Source organism: Hippocampus zosterae, chromosome 19 (assembly GCF_025434085.1).
Source record: "Hippocampus zosterae strain Florida chromosome 19, ASM2543408v3, whole genome shotgun sequence".
In the NCBI taxonomy this organism is placed as follows: Eukaryota; Metazoa; Chordata; class Actinopteri; order Syngnathiformes; family Syngnathidae; genus Hippocampus; species Hippocampus zosterae.
Genome location: NC_067469.1, coordinates 11,392,503 through 11,409,887, shown reverse-complemented (window position 1 = coordinate 11,409,887; position 17,385 = coordinate 11,392,503). Strand labels below are relative to the sequence as shown.

Sequence of the window (17,385 nt, the reverse complement as noted above, 5' to 3'; positions counted from 1 at the left end):
ATGTGATCCTGAATAAAATGGACATTTTCCATTTTGTCATGAAATGTGTGATGGAGCCAGTTGTATTGTTTGATTGTTGTGTGTTTCTTGCTGGCCAATAAAGTTCTCTGCTCAAAAAGCTTGGATCAGCCTAGTCTTCTTTAAATCTCGACCTCGATATTGGTGCGGTTCATGGCTGGTGAGGCACCATTTCCCTGCAGTGAGATATAAAAACAATAGCCCAAAAATAAAAGGTTTTACTGTAATTAAATGTTGACCTTCATTATAACATGTCTCAAATATGGTCAGAATGGAATTTTTTAACACCCTTTGAACTGGGACGTCCAAGCTCTGAAGTCAGTAAAAAAAGACCCCAAATTCACTTGTCAGAGATGATCCGCATTGAGACGAAGACTGTGAATGGCAAAACATCATCCATCCATCAAGGGCCACCGGCGTGCTGAAGGTTATCCCAGCTGTCTTCGGGCATCCTGAACTAGTTGCTGGCCAATTGCAAGGCACACATAAACGAAGAACCATCCATGCTCACACTCATACCGAGGGACAACTTAAGGCGTTTCGTTAACCTGCCATGCACATTTTGGGGACGTGGGTGAAAACCAACCCAAGCACGAGGAGAACATGCAAATTCTACACAGGAAGTACGGTCCATGAGGCCTCATGAGGCATGTCGACACAATGACACACTGTGTTGATACTGTGCTGATACTGTGTCGCTGTCCACTGCCACCTGCTGGACCTTCAAAATCCCTGCAGCCAACCCACTTGACAGACTGAACAGACTGATTTGATGATGAAGTGTATACAATGCACTAGCTCACTCTACCCACAATAGCCACAAGCGCCATTGTTTATGTTGTTGTTTATGCTGTTTATATTGTCTATACTGTTCAGATTACGTCTTTTTTTATACAGTGTAGCTGCTGTCCTTTCTTAGCTGTGTTTAATACACATCATGTTTGCATGCATATATGCACTGAGGATAGAGAGGAAGAAATTCCATCTATGCTGCATGTCATACATAGAGCATATTTGACAAGATGACATTGACCCTTGACAATATCCATCCATGCATTCATATTGTATCATTCAATGTGTTTCAATAATGTGAAAATCATGTGAATGAGGATGCTTGTGGGCTTTGTCTTCACAAATTTTGATTCAGAAAAATAACATGCTGTTTTAAATTTCAGTCTGTTGCGTTTAATACATGCTATTTCCCCTGTTGTGGAGAGCACACACACAATGGAATAAGACATGTCAAAATCCGAGAGGCACTTGGTGAGACGAGGAGTAAAATCTCCTTGTAAATACCTTATTCTCCAAAAGGAGATCAAAATGGCTCTACACGGCGGACAATTTGTGTTTGTTCGGAAGCTGCTCCATAATATGCAAGTACTGTAGCAACGTCACTCGAGTGAAGCTCGTCTCGGCAGTCGATAGTCTGCTGCTCTCAGCTGTGCGCGCGAGAGCGCGAGCACGTACTCGCGGCGCCGACCCAACCCAAGCCACATACTACTAAGCTTTGAACTATGACAACAGCTAAGCTACCCTAGCCGATGTAATGATGGTCAGCAGACAAGGTTTACGTTTTATGTGACTTTTAAAAACAACATGGCTGAGTCATCAAACATGCGGTGTGCTCACTCGCAGTCACTTTCTGGAACTCCCCCTTATAGGCGGGACCTCTCAATCTACTGGAGTATGACGTACAGTACAAACGTTCATAAAGCACTTCTCATGTAATAATATGACAGCCAACATGACGCTCGAAGTCAGACGGACACATTTTTTTCTGATAATCAGTGTGTTTTCCGTATTGCCCAAACATATATTTTTATTCGAGCGTGAGTCAGGTCTGGCTTGTTTCGACAGGCGGCATCGTGTCGCCAGACGCACTTCCTTATAAACACTGTGCGGCGGGCTTTTGCTGCGTCAACACCCCCTGCACTGAGTCGATGCCCCCTGGACTAAGTGGCGCAGCCTGGACTGTGCCAAGCAGCCTGGACTGTGTCGACCCAGCCGATGCAGTCTAAACTGCGCCGTGCAGTTCACGTGTCAATCACGTGACGTAATAATGCAGCACATGCACCGACACGTGGTTTGCTCTGTGAGCCCGGTGCATGCGTCAACGCATCGGTGTCGCTGGAGCCATCACTATTTGATACTTTGACTTTGTTTTGGATTTAGTTTTCTGAGTTTTAATATAATCTTTTAAGTACACCCTGCTCCTCCCTCCTGCCTGCTTTTTGGGGTCCACCAGCACCACGCAAACGTGACAGAAAGACCCGACCACCTGGACCCCGCAGGTACTAAGGACCGGTCCCTATTCCACCATATGCCCGGCGGAGCACATCTCCGGCCGACACCCTTTTCCCCTTCAGGCAGCGCTTGTGATGCGGCTGTCCCATGTTTTCGTCTCATCAAGCCACGTCTACCGTGGGCCGAGCCCCGTCTACGTTGAGCCGAGGCTCGTCACGTGTATTCGAACTGAGTCACATTCACATCCACGACGAGCCGTGCCACGTCCACGCCCGTGTCAGGCCCCTGGTCACGTCCAGCTGTCCCATGTCCCCCGCTACGTCAAGCTCCGTGCACATCAGGTCAAGCCCAGCCAAAAGGTCCCTGTCGCTTTTGTTCCTGTTCTCCAGCGAGGCAAGCCTTTTGGACAACTTTGGGACATCTGGGATCCGTCCCTTGAGGTAGGGGTACTGTCATGGGACCAACAGGTGGCACTGTAGGGCTCTCCCTGCAGCTGCACACCTGTTGGTTGTTATGTAATTCGTGCTTTAAAAGGACTCCTAGCCCGAGCACTCATGGTTGGGTCATTTTTTGTTTGTTGGCTGCTGTCATGTTTGTTTCAGTCAGGTTTTGGTCATTATGTTTTATCTTCAGTCATGCGTTTTGTTTGATACTTTGGACTTTGTTTTGGATATTTTTTCTGAGTTTTAATACAATCTTTCAAGTTGCTTTTTGGGGTTCACCACCACCACGCAAACGTGACAGTCACGGTCTGCAGACCAGATATGGCCCGCGAGAAGGTTTTCAGCTGCCCCTGGAATGATATTGATATATTCTTAGAACCGGCCCGCAGACCGCAGCAAGCCGGTAGCCCGCAGATTTTTTACACGCATTATTTCACACAATGCAACGGTGACGCGCCTTATTTGAATATGTATAAGTGCAGCAGTCGTTCGCATAACTCTGATGTTAACTTTCAGATACCCATCAAAACAGAAGGTGGACACCGACAACCGGGGGTTTCAAACAAGGTGGGAGTACATGTTCATGGACGTAGCTGGAAAACCTGTGTGTCTTCTGTGCGGAGAAAGTGTGGCGGTAAGAGTATAATCCGAGAAGACGTCATGAAACGAAACATGCAAACAAAAACAAGAAAATGGACATGGAACAAAGGCTACGGAAGGTTGAGGAATTAAAACAAGCCCTCAAATCTTAACAGGCTCTTGTCACGTAGCAAGGTGGTGGTGGACCCCAAAAAGCAGGCAGGAGGGAGGAGTAGGGTGTATTTGAAGAAGTGTTTTGATAAAACACAGAAAACTAAATCCAAAACAAAGTCATGAAAACAAAATGAATCCAAAGTAACAAACAAAAACCATGGCAGAAACTAAAAACTCTCAATAACAAAAACATGACTGAAACAAACATGACAGCAGCAAAAAGCAACAATGGCTCGACACTGAGTGTTCGGGCAGGAGTCCTTTTATATAGCATCCTCGTCTCGAAAGGCGATGGTCGACGCGTAGGGGGGGATTAGGTCCTGTACTGGACGCATGAGCGCGAGTGGCTGAAGAGCCCTATTCTTGAGTGGCATTCCCGCTGGCATTTCACGCAGGTGAATGTTGAGGATGGTGGAGTGGTGCGTGGAGCAGCTGCGCGGCACTTTCTCGCTGCCCGCTTCTGTGAGGCCCGGTCCTGCTCTTCCACCGCAGCCTCGGCGATCCCTTTGCGGATGGTGTTGCGCCAGGTGGCTCGGTCTGCTGCTGCACTCTCCCATCTGTTGGGATCCACCCGGACCGCCTTTAGGTCATGTTTGACAGTGTCCTTGTAGCGCAGCGTCCCTCAAGCAGCTCGCCATAGAGGATTTCCCGCGGCAGCCGGTGGGGGTCCATGCGGAAGGTATGGCCGATCCAGCGGAGCCTTCTCTTCATCAAGGTGCATTGGATGCTTAGGAGGCCGGCTTGTTGGAGGACCGCGGTGTTTGGAATCCGGTCCTGCCACCTAATGCGCAGCAGCCGCCGGAGGGCACGTAGATGAAAGGTGTTAAGTCGCCGTTCCTGCCTAGCGTAGGTGGTCCATGACTCACTGCCGTAGAGTCAGGTGGAGAGGACGCAGGCCTCGTACACCATAACCTTGGTTTTTGCACTGAGAAGGCTGTTTTCCCAGACGCGTTTCGACAGCTTCGCCATCACACCGGCAGCCTTGGCGATCCTCGAGCTGATCTCGGCGTCGAGTGTTGTTGCACATGTGACGGTTGAGCCTAGATAGGTGAAGGAGTCGACATTTTGCAGCGGCGTGTCCTCGATGGTGATAGAGGGGGCGACGGTGGTTCCCTGGGCTAGTATATTTGTCTTCTTTAGGCTGATCGTGAGCCCGAAGTCCCTGCACGCACGCGAGAGTCTGTTCACCAAGTGCTGGAGTCCTGCCTCACTATGGGAAGTGAGGGCAGCATCGTCTGCAAACAGTCGTTGTCTTACCAGGATGTTGTAGGTTTTAGACTTGGCGCGCAGTCTTGCCATGTTAAAGAGGCTACCATCTTGCCGTGTGCGGAGGTATACCCCCTCTTCGCAGTCGGAGATGGCATACTGGAGGAGGATGGAAAAGAAGATTCCAAATAGGGTTGGTGCAAGGACGCACCCCTGCTTCACTCCACTGCTGACTGGGAATGGCTGGGAGGTAGCGCCGTTGAAGCGGACTGTGCTTTGCATGTCTTGATGGAAGGAGCGGATAACGGTGAGCAGTTTTGGTGGACAGCCTATCTTCTCCAGTATTCTCCAGTATAATAATAATTAAATGATGTGAAGGTGAATTGTAAATAGTACTGTGATTTATCCATTTGTGTTCATATTGTATTTAATTGAAAGATGTTTGTTGTTGTTTTTTTCCTTTCTCTTCTTCTTTCTACATACATTCTTGCTGCTGGAGGCTGTAAATTTCCCCATTGTGGGACAAATAAAGGATATCTTATCTTATCTTATTTGAAATAGCCCGCTCCGGCTGACCAGGTCGAACGCTTTGGTCAGGTCAACGAAGGCAATGAACAGAGGTCTTTGCTGCTCGCGGCACTTCTCTTGAAGCTGGCGGAGGGAGAATATCATGTCCACTGTCACTATCATGTCTTTTAGCCCTGAAGCCACACTGCGATTCGGGGTAGACTCGTGAGGTGAGGCGCTGAAGCCGTTTCAGGGCGACGCGGGCGAACACCTTCCCAACGGTGCTGGCGGAGGGAGAATATCATGTCCACTGTCACTATCATGTCTTTTAGCCCTGAAGCCACACTGCGATTCGGGGTAGACTCGTGAGGTGAGGCGCTGAAGCCGTTTCAGGGCGACGCGGGCGAACACCTTCCCAACGGTGCTGAGCAGAGAGATGCCCCGATAGTTGTTACAGTCGCTGCGGTCCCCCTTGTTCTTGTAGAGGGTGACAATGGAGGCATCCCTCATGTCTTGGGGGATGTGGCCCTTTTCCCAGCAGAGGCTCAGAAGCTGGTGCAGCGGTTGCAGGAGCGTGTGTTTCCCATGCCGCAGTACCTCAGGGGGGATGCCATCCTGGCCTGGTGCTTTGCCATTGTTTAGAGCGTCGATTGCTTTCGCAAGCTCGTCAGGCGAGGGTGCGCTGTCCAGTTCCTCCATGAGGGGAAGGTCAGGCAGGGAGTTAAGGGCTGCTCCTGCGACGGTGTTTTGAGTTGCATATAGCTCTAGGTAGTGCTCGACCCACCTGTCCATTTGCCTGCTTTGGTCTTGGATCGTGTGACCGGTCTTGGACTTGAGAGGGGCGGTTTTGTTGCATGATGGACCCGTTGCCGTTTTGATCCCCTCATACATGCTCCTGGTCCTGCCCTGGTCAGCAGCTGACTGGATCTCCATGCAGAGGTCCTGCCAGTATTTGTTAGCACAACGGCGGGCTGACTGCTGGGCTTTACTCCTGGCACCACGGAGGGTTTCTCGGGTGTTGGGGCAGGGGTTGTTCTTGTGCTCAAGCATTGCCTTTCTCTTGGCTCCTGTTGCAGGCTCCATTTCTAGCCAGTGCGCATCGAACCAGTCTGCGTTTTTCCGCACTCTCTTCCCAAAGGCGAGCATTGCAGAGTCGTAGATGGCGTTTCTGAGCTGGTCCCAGAGACGGACGGGGTCTTCTGTGGTGTTGTCATATTTCTCTTTCAGCTTATCTCTGAATGTAGTGGAGAAGCAGTTCACCTTTTCCGGGTCGGCAGTGCCACAGGTGTTTATGCGCGGCTTACCCTTGGTCTTGGCGTGGTGGATTCTGCGAGGCTGCAGCCTCACCTTACTGGCGATTAGGGCGTGGTCGGTGTCGCAGTCTGCGCTGTGGTAGCTCCTCGTGTGGAGGATGGCGTTCAGGCTGGATCTTCTTGTAATTGCTAGGTCCAGCTGATGCCAATGTTGGGATCTAGGGTGCCTCCAGGACACCTTGTGGCGGTCATTGCCTGCGAAGAAGGTGTTGGTGATACAGAGGCTGTGGTGGCAGCACAGCTCGAGGAGGCGTTGGCCATTCTCATTCAGTCGGCCAACTCCATGTGGGCCGAGTCAAGAGGGCCAAGCCTGCCAATCGCCCCCCCACACGTGCGTTGAAGTCGCCGAGAATCAGGAGGAGTTCGGTCTTGGGGATACGTCTCACTTCATTTTCGAGAGTTTCGTAGAACTCATCCTTGGCTTCTGGGGAGGACGTCAGGGTGGGGGTGTAGGCTGAGATGATGTTGGCATACCCTGCTGTGGTCTTCATGCGCAGGGAGAGGAGACGGGACGTGCCGCCGGTCGGTGTTTCCACTGCGTGGAGCAGGGAGTTCCTCACTGCGAAGCCCACGCCATGCTGGCGCGGTTCCTTCTGCGGCCGACCCTGCCAGAAGAAGGTGTAGTTTTCTCCCCTGAGGGATCCGCTGTCTGGCAGGCGTGTCTCCTGGAGGCAGGCCACATCGATGTTCAAGCGGGCCAGTTCCTTCCCAATGATGGCGGTCTTTCTTAGGTCAGTGATCTGAGTCGGGTCGGGGACATTCCGGGGCACATAGTTCTGACGTTCCAGCTTGCTATGCGAAGTGCTGGGGACTTCTTTCTCTTGCATGTTTTGCCTGGTGCATGGAGGCACTCGCTTTCCGGGTTTCCCCTGCTCTCTACGCACCCAGTAGAGCAGGCGAGTGTGACGGGCTAGCACCCTATTGACCGGGGGCTGCCCAGTTTGGGGCGGGCGGTAGCTAGCCAATGGAGTGCGATGACTCCTCCCACCGTCGGACGAGGCCCCTGGCGCTCCGGCTCCACGCCAATTGGCCGGAGCTCTAATGAACCGGTAACTGCCTCTCCCGTGGTTGCTTTACGAAGTCTTGCGACTTCGGTGGAGACCACTCTCCAGTGCGCGTCGAAGGCTTGGGCGGGGGATATGGAGACACCGAGTTGCCCAGGCTGTAGTGTCCCCCTCTCGGCGTCACCGATCACAGCCCAAGAGAGAAGATGAACCAATACACTTGGGACCGGGTCTGCTGCAGGGGTTGCCAGGGTCGCTGACTGCGTGTCTGACCCTGCCTGTCGGGGCTCCACTCCGGGTACACTGGTAGGGTGTACCACCGTAGCCAATGCCTAAGAGGCAGACCCTGCGAGGCAGCAGGGGGATTTGGATTCAGAGTTGGATTCAGAGTTGCCTTCTCCTAGCCTTTGTCTAAAGAGACCCAACGTACAAGGCAGCAGGTTTTTACAGGGTGAGGTTGTTAACCTCACGCCCAACCCCCCAACCTGGAGGACCAGTTGGATGCAGTTTAACGTCATACCCAGGCCACAGGAGTCCTTTTATACAACTAATAAATACAGAATGACCAACAGGTGTGCAACTGCACGGTAGCCCTACAATGCCACCTGTTAGTCCCAAACCAAATCAGGACAGCTCTGTTCAAAAAAGAAGAGATCGCTAAATCAGCCCGACCATTTATGGAGTGGAATTTCATTAAAACACCATTGCCGAGCGAGTAGAGCAGTTGTCCATTTATCTAAAAGAGCAGCTTGTGAAAAGGGGAAAGCATTTCATCGCATACTCCTTGGCTGTGGATGAGAGCACCAACATTTCTGAAGTTGCCAAGTTGTCAATTTTCATCCGCGGAGTGGATACCAGCCTAAGCGTGACAGAGGAGTTTTTGCCTTTACGTCCTATGCATGGCACAACTACAGGGCATGATTTATTTGAAGTAGTGTCAAGATGTGTCAATGAGATGGGGCTGCCTTGGGAAAAACTCGTGAGTTTGACAACCGACTGAGCCCCTGCGATGTGTGGACACAGGAGCAGACTGGTGGCAAGGACACGGGGAAAAAATGCTGGAGGAAAACGCCACATGTGAGTTGACAGCTTACCATTGCATCATACACCAGGAATCGTTGTGTGGTTAAGCCTTGAAAATGGAACATGCAATGACCACCATCACGCGCACCGTTAACTTTATCAGAGCCCATGGTTTAAAATCACCGCCAGTTCAATGCATTTCTGACAGAGTTCGAAACTGAGCATGGTGATTTGCCCTATCACACTGAGGTGCGATGGCTAAGTTGGCAAAGATGTTTCGAGCTTCGTGAGATTTATCTGTTCTTGGACAGCAAGGGGAAAGACACAACACAACTAACTCAGAGATGAACACCTTCACTCCATTTTGAGAATTTGCTCAGCTCAGAGCCTGACCCCAAATATTGATGAACTTGTAGAAAAGATGAGACACCACCAAGTATCATCTTCAGTCCCAAAGAAGTGAATATTACTGTGCAGTCACATATTAAGAGTTTTTACTCTGTTCAAATATTTGCTTTCACTGCACGTTACTTATTGAAGAAAGTGTTTTTTTTGGTTCATAAATGTTTGCACTTTATTTTTTTGTATTTCAAAACAATTATGTTTTAAAAATATTTTATTCGAGTGAATGATCGAAAATTGCTATTATTTGTTTTTCTTTGAAGTAAATTTAGCCTACTTTTAGTAAAAAAGAAAATATTGGCTATTAATGGTGCCTTGAATAATACCGACTTCTTTCTTTCATGTTATGGGTATTTTTATACAAAGCTAATTTGTCTTTTGTGCCTGTTGAAAATTAAAGTTTACTGACAAAGCCATTAGAAAATGTTGCTTTATTTATCTGATCATATTGGAATATATTTGTTAGGTTTTCAGTCGGTTAAATAAACTATAAGTGGTAATTTTAACATTTTTCAATGAACATTCAATCAGTCCGGCCCTCGGCTTGCAAAAAATGTATTTATTTGGCCCTGCGTCCATTTGACTTTGATACCCCTGCTGTAAAAGGACAGTTCATGGCTAAAGTGAAGAATGAAAATCAGACGGCTGATTTACCACTGACAGTTGTGGGAGTTGAGGGACCGTAAACTCTGTGGACGAGAGTGGCTCGATAAAATGAAACTGGGAAATGATCAAAACAGTCATGGAAAACAAAATGCAAGCATCTCCAAGAGCCAAGTCAATCCAAGAAGTACTTGCAAAACATAATGATGTTTTAAAAGATTAGTTAGGGACATTAAAGCAACAATATCCGTAAAGCCTGACGCAGACCCTCAATTCCACAAAGCCCGTGTTTTGCCCACGATAACAGTGAAGCTATGACAAGCTATTAATACAGAGACATATCCACTACCACGCATCGAGGAGGTGTTAGCCACACATATATATATATATATATATATATATATATATATATATAATGTGGTGAGAAAATATTCTCAAAAATAGATTTGGCTGCAGCTTATCAACAAATTCTTCTCGATGACAACTCAAAAAAGTATACTCCAATCAATACACAGAAATGACTGTTCGTGTACAATCGGCTTTGTTTTGGTCTCAATTCTGCCATCTGAATTTTTCAATGGGTCATGGAGAACCTGATGAATGACCTCAACGTGGTGGTCTACCTGGATGACTTTCTCATTATGGGCCGATATGAATCAGAGTACCTAACGAACCTGGACAGAGTTCTTCAGCGGCTGAAAAAGAATATTATGAGAGTGAAGAAGACCAAGTGTGACTTTGGTAAGACGCAGATCGAGTACCTGGGGCACGTACTGGATGGAAAAGGAGTCTACCCGTCCAAAGATAAGGTCAGGGCCATTCATGATGCTCCAGCACCCACAAACGCTAAAGAGCTAAGAGCCTTCTTAGGTCTCGTGAACTACTATGGACGCTTTGTACCACGCCAAAGTACAGTTTTAGCCCCACTTTACAGACTGCTGAAGGAGAAATGAAAATGGAAATGGAGTAAGGAGGAGCAGAGCATGTTTGACAAATCTAAAGAACTGTTGACAAGTGACAATGTATTCACCCATTACAACCCACGCCTGCCACTTAACACTCGCATGTGATGCTGTCATTCAGCACACAACACCTGATGGGAAAGAACATCCCATCGCTTTTGCTTCTCGAACGCTCTCCCCAGCGGAAAAGAACTACTCACAGATAGAAAAGGAGGCTTTGAGTCTGGTGTACGGAGTAAAGAAATTCCACCAATACCTTTGGGCGTGGAAGTTCGAATTGGTGACCGACCGCAAGCCTCTGCTCGCGCTGTTCGTTGAACACCAGGGACTACCAACTATGGCAGCAGCACACGTACAAAGATGGGCAATCATATTGTCTGCCTATGATTAGGGCATAACCTACAGGCAATCAGAGGAGCACGGTAATGCAGATGGACTGTCCCGTGTCCTCCTGCCTGAGATGACAGACAATGGAACAAAGACAATAACAGCATGTCTAAACACACTGATTTGTGAGCAACTGGATGAGGCGCCATTAAGTGCAAAACAAATATCAAAGGCAACACGCAAAGACACCGAGCTCTCACTCCTACACAGATACATCCAGATAGGGTGACCAACAGAAATTCTCGAAAATTTCAGGGTATATCACAAAAAGAAAGACAAACTTTCTATAGAACAGGGATGTGTTCTGTGGGGAACAAGAGCAGCGCTGCCAGAGAAAACGAGAAGAGCACTGTTAAAAGAGATCCACCGAAGGACACCCTGTTATAGTGAAAATGAAGACAATTACATGACAATATGTCTGGTGGCCAAATATTTACATGGACATCGAGAAGGTCTGCAGGCAGTGTGAGACGTGCCAGCTAAAACAGCACATGCCAGACTATGTCCCACTGCACCCATGGGAGTTTCCTGGAAGGGTGCAGAGAAGGATTCCCGTTGATTTTGCAGGTCCATTCATGAGTCACATGATATTATAATAGTGGTCGATGCTTACTCCAAGTGGCTAGAGGTCTTCAAAATGTCTCAGATAACCTCACACTAAAAATACGTCTAAATGAAAAATAGCAACATGAACAACTAGGTACATCATAACTGAAAAGAAGTAAACATTCGCACTCGGTCCCGTACAATGCCTGCGCAACAAACTATTTCGGCATACATTTATCTTCACAACCGGTTTATTCGGAATTTTATTGCTTCCGCCGGTATTATGTTTTGGTTTATAGTGCAGCTTATGTTCACACGGTGTTCTCAATATGTTATTGCTGATTTTTAGAGGGTCAAAAGAAATACAGGTATGGGATTCATTCAGAATGTTGCAATGATCAACGCTGACCAGCAGAGGTCAGCTATTGCCGGTTGCAGAGCTGAGACGCATCCATCAGGTGGAAAATGGAAATATACATACCTGTCAACTCATACGGTTTAGCCATAGTTCATACGGATTTTGTGGTGAATCTTACGTATATGGCCGTATCGCACAAATCATACGGATTCGAAAAATTTCGTTTTTTTGTTTTTTTACCCCCCTAACAGGGAGTTCCGTTTGCTTTTGCCCAGAATGGTGCTCGTCTACTCTAATTCTTCCATTTCCGGAATACAACTCTGAACACAGTAATGCCACTAAGTAGAATGATGATTAACCAGACATTGTATTATGGAGATCTACAATAAATATCATTGAAAATTTCGCGGGTTTTTTTCTGTGCCGTTATTTTGACATATAAAATGCTTTGGTATGTTATAAGAATTTTTTTGCCCTTTATAAGGATTTTTTTGGTAGTTTATACAGGTTGGCGCTCCGAAAAGTTGACAGGTATGAATATAGCTGAAGAGCGAACCTTGTGAATAAAATACATTATACATGTTTTTGTATAATGTATCTGTCACAATATCCCCCCAAATAACTGTCAAAAGTTGCAAAATTAAGAAAAAAACAATAATGTGAGGCAGATTTCGAGCCGTGTCGATGCAAAAAATAAGTGTAATGGAGAGGAAGCATTCATTTTCTTGAAAATTGGTGTATTTAGATTATTTTTGCTTTCACCTGTATTTGGTTTTAGTTTCAAGTGCAGCTTATGTTCACAGAGTGGATATTTATGTTATCGCTTATTTTTCGAGGGTAAGAAGAAATCATGGTATTCTTGCAGAAGGTTGCAATGACCAACTCTGACTAGCAGAAGGCAGCGTTCATGTTTTGAAATCGTGGTCAGGATGTAATGATATTAGAACGTCCGAGTTTAAAGGCTTTATAAATGTCTCCAACGATAATCAGATTTTTTAACCGACTTGGAAGCGCCGCCCGTTTATTGACTTTTTCGTTCCAACACGTGACAACAACGAACCTTCACTTTGTCAGCTTCTTCTTACATCACCACTAACGAGGCGTGACAAACAGAGAGTAGAGTACTTGACCCAATCTTAAGCTTACAATATGTTTGTGTGTATTTTTATCTTGTTCATTGAATAAGATCGCTTAACGTGAACTTCAGCGTTTAGGTTCCCATTTTTAGAGTCATTCTTTTCCTTTGGTGCCAAAGGATCCCACGTGTGCCAAAGGAGGTGAAGAATTGGTCCAGTTACGGTTATAGCTGCGCAACAGGAAATGGGGGCACGTAACCATTTGTACGCTGTCATGTCGACAGAAGTACACTCTCAGTGGGGTCGATGTCTTGTAAGGTCTTCTGCTGGCCGTATCATGCTTCAGGAACTAAAATACTGCGCCCATCTCGGCACCAGACTTGAGCACACCTTCCTCATTGGGTGCCTTTTTCGAGAAGATCTTCCAATGTGGAAGGTGTATCCAAGTCCTGTTTTTGCTATCTTGATAGCAGTTGGTATAGTCAGCAGTATCGTACAAGGACTATATGCATTTGACCTTACACTGAAAAAAACGACGAGTCACATTTACTTAAAAAAAAAAAAGTATTTGCACTCACTCTAAGTGAGTAAATTTCACTGCTCATATTTCAAGTATATCCCACTCATTCGATTCAAGTAACAATTCGTCAGAGTTTTTCTCGGACAAAGTTAAACAAATGACTGTACACTTAACTCAACTCAACTGTATAAATAGAGCACTTTCAAACAGCCATCGCTGCATCCAAATGCGTTGACGTGATAACTGTGGACTTCAAAAGCCCTCCGCCCTCTGGGCGACACCTTTGTGTTCTTTCGTTTTAGTTATCCCTCATCATCCGAGGAGGTCACACCACCGTCAGACTGTTAAGGTAGCTCAGCTTCCCCTAAAATGTCTAAAAATAAGTGATCAAATATACGTGTGTACATACAATTGTGTGTCCATGTCATTGATTTAATACGCGCTACAACACACTCAACTTTTGTTCCGAAGCAGCTTATTACTGGTTACGATGCGACTGTCTTCTCATTCATTCCTGCAGCTTCACTGTGATTTAAAACGTGTTGATGCTGAGCGTCGACCGCGCGGACACAGGGCGTCGGGAGAGTTCACATAGGTTGTTCTAATGCATTGAAACGAGACGAGTCATTGGATAAACGCTGGTTTTGTCCTGCCCATTGGACGCTAAGCGTCTCTGTTATCGGCTGTTAATCGGCTGACCCAGACACTCAACTTTTCTGATGATCTGTCTGCCGCTGAATCTCTTTTTGATTGACAGCGAATTGAGCCAATCACCAATCTTTTGGTGTCTGCATTAGTGGGTGCATTTTTCAATTCTCATTCTGTTCTGAGTTGAACTGGAGACTTCTTCTCATCATCTTAGCGACACTCTCTTTGTTGAAAACGACTAGCGACAAATTAATCTTTTATTTCTGGTGGGCTTTATTGAAGTTCACGTTAGGCGTTTAGGCCAACTTGTCGGGACCCAGGTCATATTTTCTCTTTTGAGAGGCCTTTTATTCCCAAATGCAACATCGGATTCGAACGAAAGTGGTCGGGTAGGATAGCCGAAGTGCAATAGTTATCCCCTGACCTACAGCCCTCACGGGATAAGAAAGTTTAAATTTTTAGGATTTTTTTCAAAACGGTCAAAAATGTCAACATGTTAGGCGTTCAGGCCAACTTGTCAGAAATCAGGTCAACATGACAGTTTTCAGAAACCTTTTGTTTCAAAATGCAAACTCCGATCCGGGCGAAGGTGATCTGGGTGGAGAGTGCTGGATTCCTTCTTTTAGGATGTTCTATAAATGGGCAAAAAGATCAACATGTTAGAATGCAAGTCATGTCAGAACGGAGGCCATCTTGTCACTTTTCAGAGGCCGACGAGATCCGAATGGTCTTGTGGGACACCTGCAGTGCTCTAGTGTCCTGCAAATCTGGTTTGATTGAGGGATCACTAAAATTCATTTTCAAGAATCTTTTGAAATAAGGAGAGGAGCTCAAAATGTCATTTTTGAGAGGCATTTTAATTGGTAATGGAACATTCGATCTCAACGCCAGTACTGTGGTTGTATACCTGGCGTGCCCGAGTGTGTCGACAACCTGGTGTGGTTGTGCGATCACCGAGATTGGTTTTTTAAATATATACAGTATATTTTTTAATATCAGGTGAAATTGATGGAGAATTACCATTGCAGGGATGGCAATGGCCAGTGATGAAAAAAGCGAAATGGGGCGTGGCCTGGACGGGGCAACCAATCACAACAAGTAAGACATCATACACGTCCAATCACAGGGCTGTTTACAGTCGGAAGATGGAAAGACTGATCGGGAGAGCTCATGAAAACTCGACGATAAGACCCCCCCTAAAATTTTCTCAACGGATTTAGACGATTCACAAAAATGATCAATAAAACAGCGGATTTCCGCGTATCCGTGAAAAATTGCCATCCCTGCATTGGCTTTATTTTCTATCTCCAATTGAGAAAGCTTATTGGTGCTGTTCTGAGAGTTCTTGTTCTTCCTCAGTGAATCTTTACCCGACAGCCAAGAAATTACTTATTTTATACTTTTATTAATTTCTTTTAACCCTAACAAATGACCTTTATGCATGAGTGGTGATTCTTTTATTTTGAAGGTGGCCAACGCCGCTCGCCGGCGACAGATTACCGTAATGCACAGTATTGACAATCGCAGTGGCGGCTCACTTGACTTCGATTTTGCGAGTGGAGGCTGGCTCGCTTGACCGCAGTTGCAAACTCGGCTAAGCTAAACTAGGCCGAGAAACACCAACGTCCGCAGAGACGACTTTAGTCGAACACAAAGCTTCAACGAAAGATGTTATCGCCCAGCAAAGTGATGGTGGATGCCCCGAGTGGAGGTTTGATCACGTTGACTCCAAATTCAGGAGAATTTGCTCAAGAGTGTCGATACCTCATTAGGGATGTGACTCTCAGCACTGAGGACGATTCGATACACATCTCGATGCACTACCAGCGATGCGATACTTAAACTATACATGGAATTTTCTGGCGACACGATGCGATACGTTTCACCGTCTTCACGATGTGATACGATGCGATACACATTTAGTTCAAATCAATGCGATCCGATACGATACGATGCAATTTGTTTTGATATTGTGCAATTAAACATGATGCAAATACGCAAAAAAAAGTTTAAAGAAAAGATGGAATTCAGTATGGTATTAAGAATACCACTTAAACAGTAGAACGTGTAAAACAACTTATTTAAGCCTTTTCACGATTGGGTTTTGTGCAATGAAAATGTAAACAATTTGGCACCTGAGATTCACAGCTGTTGCCGTGGTGTACACACAAACAGATTACTCTGACTGAGTGTCTTACATGAAATATCCATCTCCATAGGACAGAAAAAAAATACAATTGAAACAATGTGGCAGTCACAGCCTCAAAGCTGCTGTGTGTATTGTGGCGTACACAGACCACTCTCACTGAGTGTCAAAATGAAATGCCCAAAAGAGTCATGCATATATAGTTTTTCCTTGAGCGGTCACAATGAGCTGCAAGGGGACCCCCAAAATAAGAGGTGATTTTTTTTTCTGATCCCGACCTGGTTTGCTAAGAGTTTCTCCGGTGTCCAACGAGGAACTGGACGGGGAGGGGGCGGGAAACTTGTCGGTGATGTGGTGCCATCGTTGATTCGTTTTAAGTGGTCTGCATATTTGTGGTGCTGCCGTTGTATGCCTTCGTAGTGCGACATTCTTTGCAAATTACGGAGGTTTTTTCAAGCTTTCCGTCTTTCTTTTCGAAGCCGTAGTATTTCCAAACATAAGCTCTGAATGTTGCGGGTGCATTAAATATACTAGTTTCCTCACTGCTGCTTGCGCGACCTTCCATAGTGTTTCGCGAGTAGTGTATTGCACTGTATGTGACTCACGGCTTCCGTCCGTATTCAACACAAAACGCAAAATAATAATGGTGCATTCATTGCACCTAGGAAAGGGCAGATAGGTGACGTTTAACACGAATAAAACGGCGCTTGAATCGGATTTTACCGATACCCACCAATGCATCGTGATGAATCTAGATATCATTTACCCGTCAATCGCGTCGTACCCAGTGAATGAGCCGATGCCCTTGCATCGCGCACGTGCGCATCGATACATCGATTAATATCGATTCTTTTCCACACCCTTATACCTCATCGCGCCCCATTCCTAGACTGCGGTCAAGGCAGGGATTGTGAATACTCTTCGTTGCGGTAACTTAATAATAATAATAATAATACATTTTATTTGTGGGCGCCTTTCTAGAAACTCAAGGACACCTTACAACAAGCAGTTAAAATCACGAGTACAATGTTAAAAAACTACATCAAATAAGATAAGAAAAAATACAACAAAATAAATAAATAAAACAATGGCTTTATGGTCTGAGTGAATAGGCTTGTCGAAACAGATGTGTTTTGAGGCGGGATTTGAAATGTGTTAATGAGGCTGTATTACGAAGGTCAGCGGGGAGTGAGTTCCATAGCTGGGGAGCAGAGCGACTGAAGGCT

The 17,385-nt window shown here is 46.2% G+C and overlaps 1 long non-coding RNA gene across 1 annotated transcript; it reads right to left on the bottom strand.

Annotated features, from left to right (window-relative positions):
* Positions 1-14,127: 14,127 nt before the first annotated feature.
* On the bottom strand, positions 14,128-17,095 carry LOC127591935 (uncharacterized). The gene is made up of 2 exons (XR_007960029.1): positions 17,028-17,095; positions 14,128-15,777 (listed from the first exon to the last, which is right to left on the bottom strand). It is a non-coding gene; the product is annotated as an uncharacterized LOC127591935 (long non-coding RNA).
* Positions 17,096-17,385: the final 290 nt, after the last annotated feature.